Raw genomic sequence first — 8539 nt, forward strand, 5'->3', positions numbered from 1 at the left:
CACCACCTTAGGTGTATGTGGCTGGCGCCTTAGCCGCTTAAGCTACAGGTGCTGAGCTGACTTCCGGTTTTGTGATACACACAATTCTCAGACAAACAGAATCAAAGTTTTAAAATGCTAGTTTTGTCCCAGCCAGAAAGCTGAATCAATCCACCTTGGTGCAGACCCTTTGTCCCCAGAAAGAGAATCCACAGCTTACAGGGCACCAGGCCACAGCTGGGGATGGGGCTACGCTGGGCTCCCAGTCTGGTCTGATGGCCATCTTGATCAGTCCCTTCCTCTAAATTAGATGACGAAAGAGTGATTTTCTCTTTCATTCTCGTTCTTCCCAGATCATTCTCTTTCTTTCTTTTCTTTTTTTTTGAGATAGAGTCTCACTATGTCGCCCTCAGTAGAGTGCTGTGACCTCACAGCTCACAGCACCCTCCATCTCTTGGGCTTAAGTGATTCTTTTGCCCCAGCCTCCCAAGCAGCTGGGACTACAGGCGACCACCACAACGCCTGGCTACTTTTTTGTTGCAATTGATTAGCTGGCCTGGGCCGGGCTCCAACCCTCCAGCCTTGGTGTATGTGGCTGGCACCGTAACCACTGTGCTACAGGCACCAAGCCCAGATCATTCTCTTTACCACTAACACACCCAACCCAAGTCTGATAGATCCAAAATACACCAGACCCTCTGTAAGCTGATAACCCTAACAAAATGGTCCATAGGAGGTGGTCAACGTAAAGAATGAGGCCTAGTGTATTGAAACATATATGTGGTACATGTCTGGTCTATGAAAATCAGGTCAACTTGAGGAGGTGGTCAGTGCAGGAGGTGGTCAGCTATGGAATTGTCTGCTGACCGAGTTTTCACTATACAAGAAAAATAAAGAAGGACAGGAAAAAGAGAGACAAGGAAAGAAGAGAAGATAGGAAAAAGAAATGAAATAGATAAAAGAAAGAGGATGAATGGGAGTGCAGGGGGCCCACACAGCCAGGCTGGCCCAGCACTTGTGAGGCCCACACAGCCAGGCTGGCCTAGCACTTGTGAGGCCCACACAGCCAGGCTGGCCCAGCACTTGTGAGGCCCACACAGCCAGGCTGGCCCACAGCACCTGTCCACCCCCACACAGCCAGGCTGGCCCCACAGCACCTGTCCAGCCCACACAGCCAAAAGCTGGTCCACAGCACCTGTCCGGTCCCCACACAGCCAAGCTGGCCCAACACCTGTCCAGCCCCCACACAGCCAGGCTGGCCCACAGCACCTGTCCGGTCCCCACACAGCCAGGCTGGCCCACAGCATCTGTCCGGCCCCCACACAGCCAAGCTGGCCCCACAGCATCTGTCCACCCCCACACAGCCAGGCTGGACCACAGCACCTGTCCATCCCCCACACAGCCAGGCTGGCCCCACAGCACCTGTCCGGTCCCCACACAGCCAGGCTGGCCCCACAGCACCTGTCCGGCCCCCACACAGCCAGGCTGGCCCCACAGCACCTATCCACCTCCACACAGCCAGGTTGACCCAGCACCTGTCCAGTCCCTTGACTGGTTTGTGATGACACTCGACTTAGTGATGTGTTTCTAACCTTCTGTAATGGTCAGATTTGAGTTTGTCTCTGAGTCCACTGCACTTAGCACATCATAGACATTCAATAAATGGCGACAGCATGGCAAGACAAACGGCCAGTTTCTAGAATAAATTCAAGCCAATTCCAACCGGTATACTTCATCAAAGTAACCTCTAAACAGATTCTTAGCTTTAACTGCACATTAGAATCCCCTGGAGCTTTTAAAAATCCTGCTGCTTGGGTCACACCCCTAGGCAATCAAATCCTGTCTCTGTCACATATGGAGTTGTGTTGCAGCCCCCGCCCACACACACCTGCTGATCCCAAGCAGCCAAGGCTGAGGAGGCTGCTCTAGATGCCTCACTAGCAGGTCTGGCAAACCTGAGTGATGACATTCCATCTGATTCTACGTTTTTTCGCTAGACCAGTGATTCTCACACACTTGGCTACAGATTATAACCACCTAGGGGGAGTTTAAATCTGCTGGTGCCCATGTCCCACACAGAGGATCTGGTTGGGTGGATGGGAGGTCTCAGCACCGGAAATTTTGTAGTGTTTGAGAACCGCTAGGACAGACCTTATTCACATTGATGCCTTGGCAGAGTTCTGAAACGTGTGCTAATGATTTAGGTGTAGAGGTAAGGGGCTGCTTACTCACGTAGAAGGAACCAGAAGCCCTTCAGGACCTATCTGTGATGCCTGATAATGTGCAGCATAATGAAGGTTTTATTTATTCATTTTTGAGACAGAGTCTCACCCTGTCGCCCTTGGTAGAGTGTCACAGCACCATAGTTCACAACAACCTAAAATTCTCGGGCTCAAGAGATCCTACTTCCTGAGCCTCCTGAGTAGCTGGGACTGCAGGTGCCCACCACAAAACCCAACTAGTTTTTCTGTGTTTAGTAGAAATGGAGTCTTGCTCTTGCTTAGGCTGGTCTTGAACTCCTGAGCTCAAGCAATCCACCCACCTCAGCCTCCCGGAGTGCTGGAATTATAGGCATGAGTCATTGCGCCCAGCCATGGTGAAGGTTTTCAAAACAAGGAAAGGGACGTTGTCTTGAATGTCCACTGCTATGTATGTGTGCCCCTCCTTTTTAAATTATTTTTTATTAAATCATAACTATGTACATTGATGCATTTATAGGATTGAGGGTACTGCTTCGATATACAATGTGAAATGCTTACATTGAACTAAGTGACACATCCATCACAATTATACTCATTTCTTAATAGTTTTGAAATGTACCATTGCATCATGCACATTAGGTGAGGTTCCCCCCAAATACCCTCCCTCCTCCCTCAACCCTCCTCCCCTCCCCTCTCTCTCCTCTTCCCTTCTACTTTCTGGACTATAGTTATGTTTTGCCATTTGTATGAGTGTATAGGTAATTATATTTTGATTTCATAATAGTATTGAGTACATTGGATACTATTTTTCCATTCTTGAGATACTTTACTAAGAAGTAAGATTGTTCCAGCTCTATCCAGGTAAACATAAAAGATGTGAAGTCTCTGTCTTTTTTATGGCTGCATAGTATTCTATGGTGTACATATACCACAATTTGTTAATCTATTCATGGGTTGATGGGCACTTGGGCTGTTTCCATGTCTTGACTATTATGAACTGGGCTGCAATAAACATTCTGGTACAAATATCTTTGTTGTAAAATAATTTTTGATCATCTGGGTATATGCCAGGTAGAGAGATTGCAGGATCGAATGGTAGGTCTACTTTTAGTTCCTTGAGTGCTCTCCAAACTTCTTTCCAAAAAGGTCGTATTAGCTTGCATTCCCACCAGCAGTGTAGAAGTGTTCCCTTCTCTCCACATCCACGCCAACATCTATAGTTTTGAGATTTTGTGATGTGGGCTAATCCTACTGGAGTTAGATGCTATCTCAGTGGTTTTGATTTGCATTTCTCTAATGTTTAAGGATAATGAGCATTTTTCATGTGTTTGTAGGCCACGTGCCTATCTTCATCAGAGAAGTTTCTGTTCAAGTCTCTTGCCAACATAGAAATTGAGTTATTTATTCTTTTCTTATTGATTAATTTGAGTTCTCTGTAGATTCTAGTTATAAGACCTTTGTCAGAAGCATAACCTGAAAAAACCTTCTCCCATTCTGAAGGTTGTCTGTTTGTTTTACTTACTGTGCTCTTGGCTGTGCAAAAGCTTTTTAGTTTGATCAGATCCCAGTAATGGATTTTTGGTGTTGCTTCAATTGCCCGCAGGGTCCTCCTCATAAAATCTTCTCCCAGGCCAATTTCTCCAAGTGTTTTCCCTGCACACTCTCCTAGCATTTTTATGTCTTAAGTTTAAATCTTTTATCCAGTGAGAATCAATTTTTGTTAATGGTGAAAGGTGTGGGTCCAGTTTCAGTCTTCTACGGGTTGCTAGCCAGTTCACCCAGCACCATTTGTTAAATAGGGAGTCTTTGCCCCACTGAATATTTTTGATAGGCTTGTTGAAAATCAAATGATGATAAGTTGCTGGGTTCATCTCTTGGTTCTCTATTCTGTTCCATAAATCTACCACTCTGTTTTTGTGCCAGTACCATGCTGTTTTGATCACTATAGATTTATAGTATAGCCTGAAGTCTGGTAACATGATACCTCCTGATTTGTTCTTATTTCTGAGTAATGTATTTGCTATTCAAGGTTTTTTCTGATTCCATATAAAGAGAAGTACTATTTTTTCAAGTTCTTTAAAGTATGACAATGGTGCTTTAATAGAGATTGCATTAAATCTGTAGATTGCTTTGGGTAGTATGGACATGTTAACAATATTGATTCTTTCCAGCCATGAGCACGGTATGTTTTTCCATTTGTTAACATCTTCAGCTATTTCTTTTCTCAGAGTTTCATAGTTCTCTTTATAGAGATCTTTCTGATCCTTTGTTAGGTAAATTCTCAGATATTTCATCTTCTTTGACACTATTGTTAAAAGGAAGAGAGTACTTGATTGTTTTTTCAGCTTGACTATTATTGGCATATATAAAAGGTACTGACTTGTAAGTATTGATTTTGTATCCTGAGATGCTGCTGTATTCCTTGATCACTTCTAAGAGTTTTGACATTGAGTCCCTGGGATTTTCTAGGTATAGGATCGTATCATCAGTGAAGAGTGAGAGTTTGATCTCCTCTGACTCTATTTTGATAAACTAGATTGCCTTCTCTTGCCTAATTCTGATGGCTAAGACTTCCATTACTATGTTGAATAGCAGTGGAGACAGTGGGCATCCTTGCCTAGTCCCTGATCCAAGTGGAAATGTTTTTAATTTTACACCATTCAATATGATATTGGCTGTGGGTTTCTTGTAGATGACTTCTATCAGTTTAAGCAATGTCCTTTCTATGCCTATTTTCTTAAGACTTCTGATCATGAAAGGATGCTGGATATTATCAAAGACTTTTTCTGCATCAATTGAGAGAATCATATGATCTTTGTTTTTTATTTTATTGATGTGAGGTATTATATTTATAGATTTGCATATGTTGAACCAACCCTGTAACCCTGGAATAAAACCAACTCGATCATGGTATATATAATTTTTTTGATATGTTGTTGAATTCTGTTTGATAAGATCTTATTGAATATTTTTGCATCAATATTCATTAATGATATTTGTCTATAATTTTCTTTATTTGTTGGATCCTTTCCTGGTTTTGGGCATCAGGGTGATGTTTGCTTCATAGAATGTGTTGGGAAGTATTCCTTCTTTTTCTATGCTTTGGAAAACATTGTATAGTATAGGTACTAGTTCCTCTTGAAAGGTCTGATAGAATTCGATGTGAAGCTATCTCATCCTGGACTTTTCTTTTTAGGGGGATTTTGTATTGTTGATGTTATTTCAGTGGTTGATATAGGTCTATTCAAGATTTCTAATTCATTCTGGTTGAGTCTAGGAAGGTGGCATGCTTCCAGGTATTGGTCCATTTCCTTTGGAATTTCATATTTCTGGGAATAGAGATTTTTGTAGTAATCATTGAGGATTTTTGAATTTCTGACGTGTCTGTTGTTATTTCTCCTTTATCATTTCTGATAGATGATTTTAGAGATTTTACTTTTCTATTTCTGGTTAGGTTGACCAAAGGTTTATCAATTTTGTTAATCTTCTCCAAAAACCAACTTTTTGTTTTGTTGATCTTCTGAATAATTCTTTTTTTTTCAATTTCATTAAATTCTGCCCTAATTTTGGTTATTTCTTTCCTTCTGCTGGGTTTGAAGTTGAAATGTTCTTCCTTTTCCAGTTGCTTAAAATGGTCCACTAATTTGTTGGCTTCCTCTCTTTCTGTTTTCTTGATGAAGGCTTCAAATGCTATAAATTTCCCTCTTAGGACTGCCTTTGCAGTATCCCGCAGGTTTTGATAAATTGTGCCTACATTATCATTTTGTTCCAAAAACTTGGTGATTTCCTTCTTAATCTCATCTTTGACCCAGCTATCATTCAGCCTAAGGTTATTTAGCTTCCATGACTTTGTTTGTGTATGAAGATTCCTGTTGTTATTGAGTTCAACTTTTATTCCATGGTGGTTCGAGAAGATACAAGGAATAATTTCTACACTTTTAAATTTTCTGAGGTTAGACTTGTGTCCTAGGATATGATCTATTTTGGAGGATGACCCATGGGCTGATGAGAAGAATGTATATTCAGTTTTGTTAGGGTGAAATGTTCTGTAGAGGTCTGTAAAGTCCATTTGTTCTAGGGTCAGGTTTAAGTCTAAAATTTCTTTGTTTAGTTTCTTCTTGGAGGATCTTTCCAAAACTGCCAAAGGGGTGTTAAAATCTCCAACTATTATAGTGCAGGAAGATATCAAGTTGTTCATATCTATTAGGGTCTCCTTTATAAATTGAGGAGCATTCTGGTAGGGTGCATAAATATTAATTATCAAAATCTCTTCATGTTGGGTGTTTCCCTTGACAAATATGTAGTGACCTTCCTTATCTTTATTTTTGTTGGTTTAAAGCCAATTTTATCTGCTACTAAAATTGCAACTCCTGCTTTTTTCTGGTTTTCATTTGCCAGTTTTCCATTATGCCAGTACAAGACCATCCCTTCACCCTGAGTCTATTTTTATCCTTTAAGGTAAGATGAGATTCTCATATACAACAGATATCTGGTCTGAGTTTATGTATCCAGTCTGCCAGCCTGTGCCTGTTTAGAGGACAATTTAAACTATTCACATTGGCTTGGTGCCTGTGGCTCAAGTGGCTAAGGCGCCAGCCATATACACCTAAGGTGGTGGGTTTGAATCCAGCCCGGGCCCACCAAAATGACAATGACAGCTGCAACAAAAAAATAGCCAGGCGTTGTGGTGGGCGCCTGTGGTCTCAGCTACTTGGGAGGCTGAGGCAGTAGACTCACTTGAGCCCAGGAGTTGGAGGTTGCTGTGAGCTATGATGCCATAGCACTCTACCCATGGGGATAGCTTGAGGCTCTGTCTCAAAATAAATAAATAATAAACTATTCACATTAATTGAGAGAATTGACAAGCCTGGCTGTCTATTGGGTGTCATGATTTTCGGATGTCCAGTGGACATTTTTAATCCTTTCACCACTGTGGAAATTGGGTTTTGTTCAAAAATTTGGGGGTGAGTTTATTTTAGAGGTAGGGCATTGCACCAGTCATTGTGGAGGATGGATCTGAGAATATCCTGGAGAGCTGGTTTAGTTATGGCAAATTTCTTCAACTTGTCTATGTCAGTAAAGTATTTGATTTCTCCATCACAAATGAAACTCACTTTAGCTGGATAGAGGATCCTGAACTGGAAGTTGTTTTGTTTTAGGAGACTGAAGGTCAGTGACCATCTTCTTCTGGCTTGAAACGTTTCAGCTGAGAGATCTGCAGTTATTCTGATATTTCTCCCTTTGTAGGTGATGCTTTTCTTATGTCTGACTGCTTGCAGAATTTTTTCCTTCGTCTTAACTTTGGCAAAGGTAATCACAATGTGTCTAGGAGATGCTTTATTTGGATTGAGTCTTGCTGGAGTTCTGATACTGTCTGCTATCTGAAGTTCTGTATCTCTTGCAATGCTTGAGAAATTTTCCTTCAAAATCTCTTGGAGTAGAGCATCTGTATGTTCAGGACCATCCTCTTCTCCTTCAGGAATTCCTATAAGATGAATGTTTGATCTTTTGGAGTGATCCCACAGCTCTCTCAGGGAATGATCAGTTTTTGCTCTCCATTTGTCTGCCTCTTTGAGTGTTTGGGAACGTTTAAAAGCTTTGTCTTCAGTTTCAGAAATCCTTTCTTCTGCTTCATCAAATCTATTACTGAGGGAGTCTACTGTATTTTGAAGCTCCTCAACTAACTTTTTTGTTTCCTTGAGCTATCCCTTTTCTCATTGTGTCCACATCTTTGGTGATTTTGTCTTTGAATTCACTAATTTCTTGAGACAACTTGAGAACTACTCTTTGGAATTCAATTTCGATCTCTTTTTCTGTTCTTTTTATTTTATTTGCAATCCATATTCTGAATTCGGTTTCTGACATTGCTACCATTTGTCTATGCATGGCATCTTCAGTTGTATCTCCTTTATCATTTCTTGGAAGGGGTTGATTTACTCTGGTTATTCATGTTGCCAGAGTTGTTCTGTTGGGTCCACACCATGTTTATTTTCCACTGTTTAGTTATTAGAACTGGTAAGGTGAGATTGAATTGGGCTTCCCGGGTAGTAGAGATAGTCCCTTACCAAAGGTCTAGGCTTTGTAATTGTGCCTTATCTCCTACAACCTTACAAAGGCCCCTTTCAGAGTTTTGGCTGGAGACTCCAAGGACCTACTTGGTGAGACAGCATAAGCTAGGTCTGTTTTGATATCAGCCAACCTCTACCCTATCCTAAGAAACCACAGTATTAGATTTAAATCTCAACTATGAAGAGAATCAAACAGCTGCAGTGCCCGGCCCCCACCCTTCAGTTCTTTTCCATTATAGAACTTTGAAGGTCAACTTCAGAATGTCCCTGAGTAGGCTCGGGGCCTGTGGC

General features: G+C 41.6%; 1 protein-coding gene across 1 annotated transcript in view; it reads right to left on the reverse strand.

Annotated features, from left to right (window-relative positions):
* The window catches only part of LOC100940751 (gamma-aminobutyric acid receptor subunit rho-2), a 69119-nt gene that overhangs the window by 52244 nt on the left and 8336 nt on the right, over positions 1 to 8539 (reverse strand). The window lies entirely within an intron of this gene.

Source organism: Otolemur garnettii, unplaced genomic scaffold (assembly GCF_000181295.1).
Source record: "Otolemur garnettii isolate 467f Iridium unplaced genomic scaffold, OtoGar3 scaffold00118, whole genome shotgun sequence".
In the NCBI taxonomy this organism is placed as follows: Eukaryota; Metazoa; Chordata; class Mammalia; order Primates; family Galagidae; genus Otolemur; species Otolemur garnettii.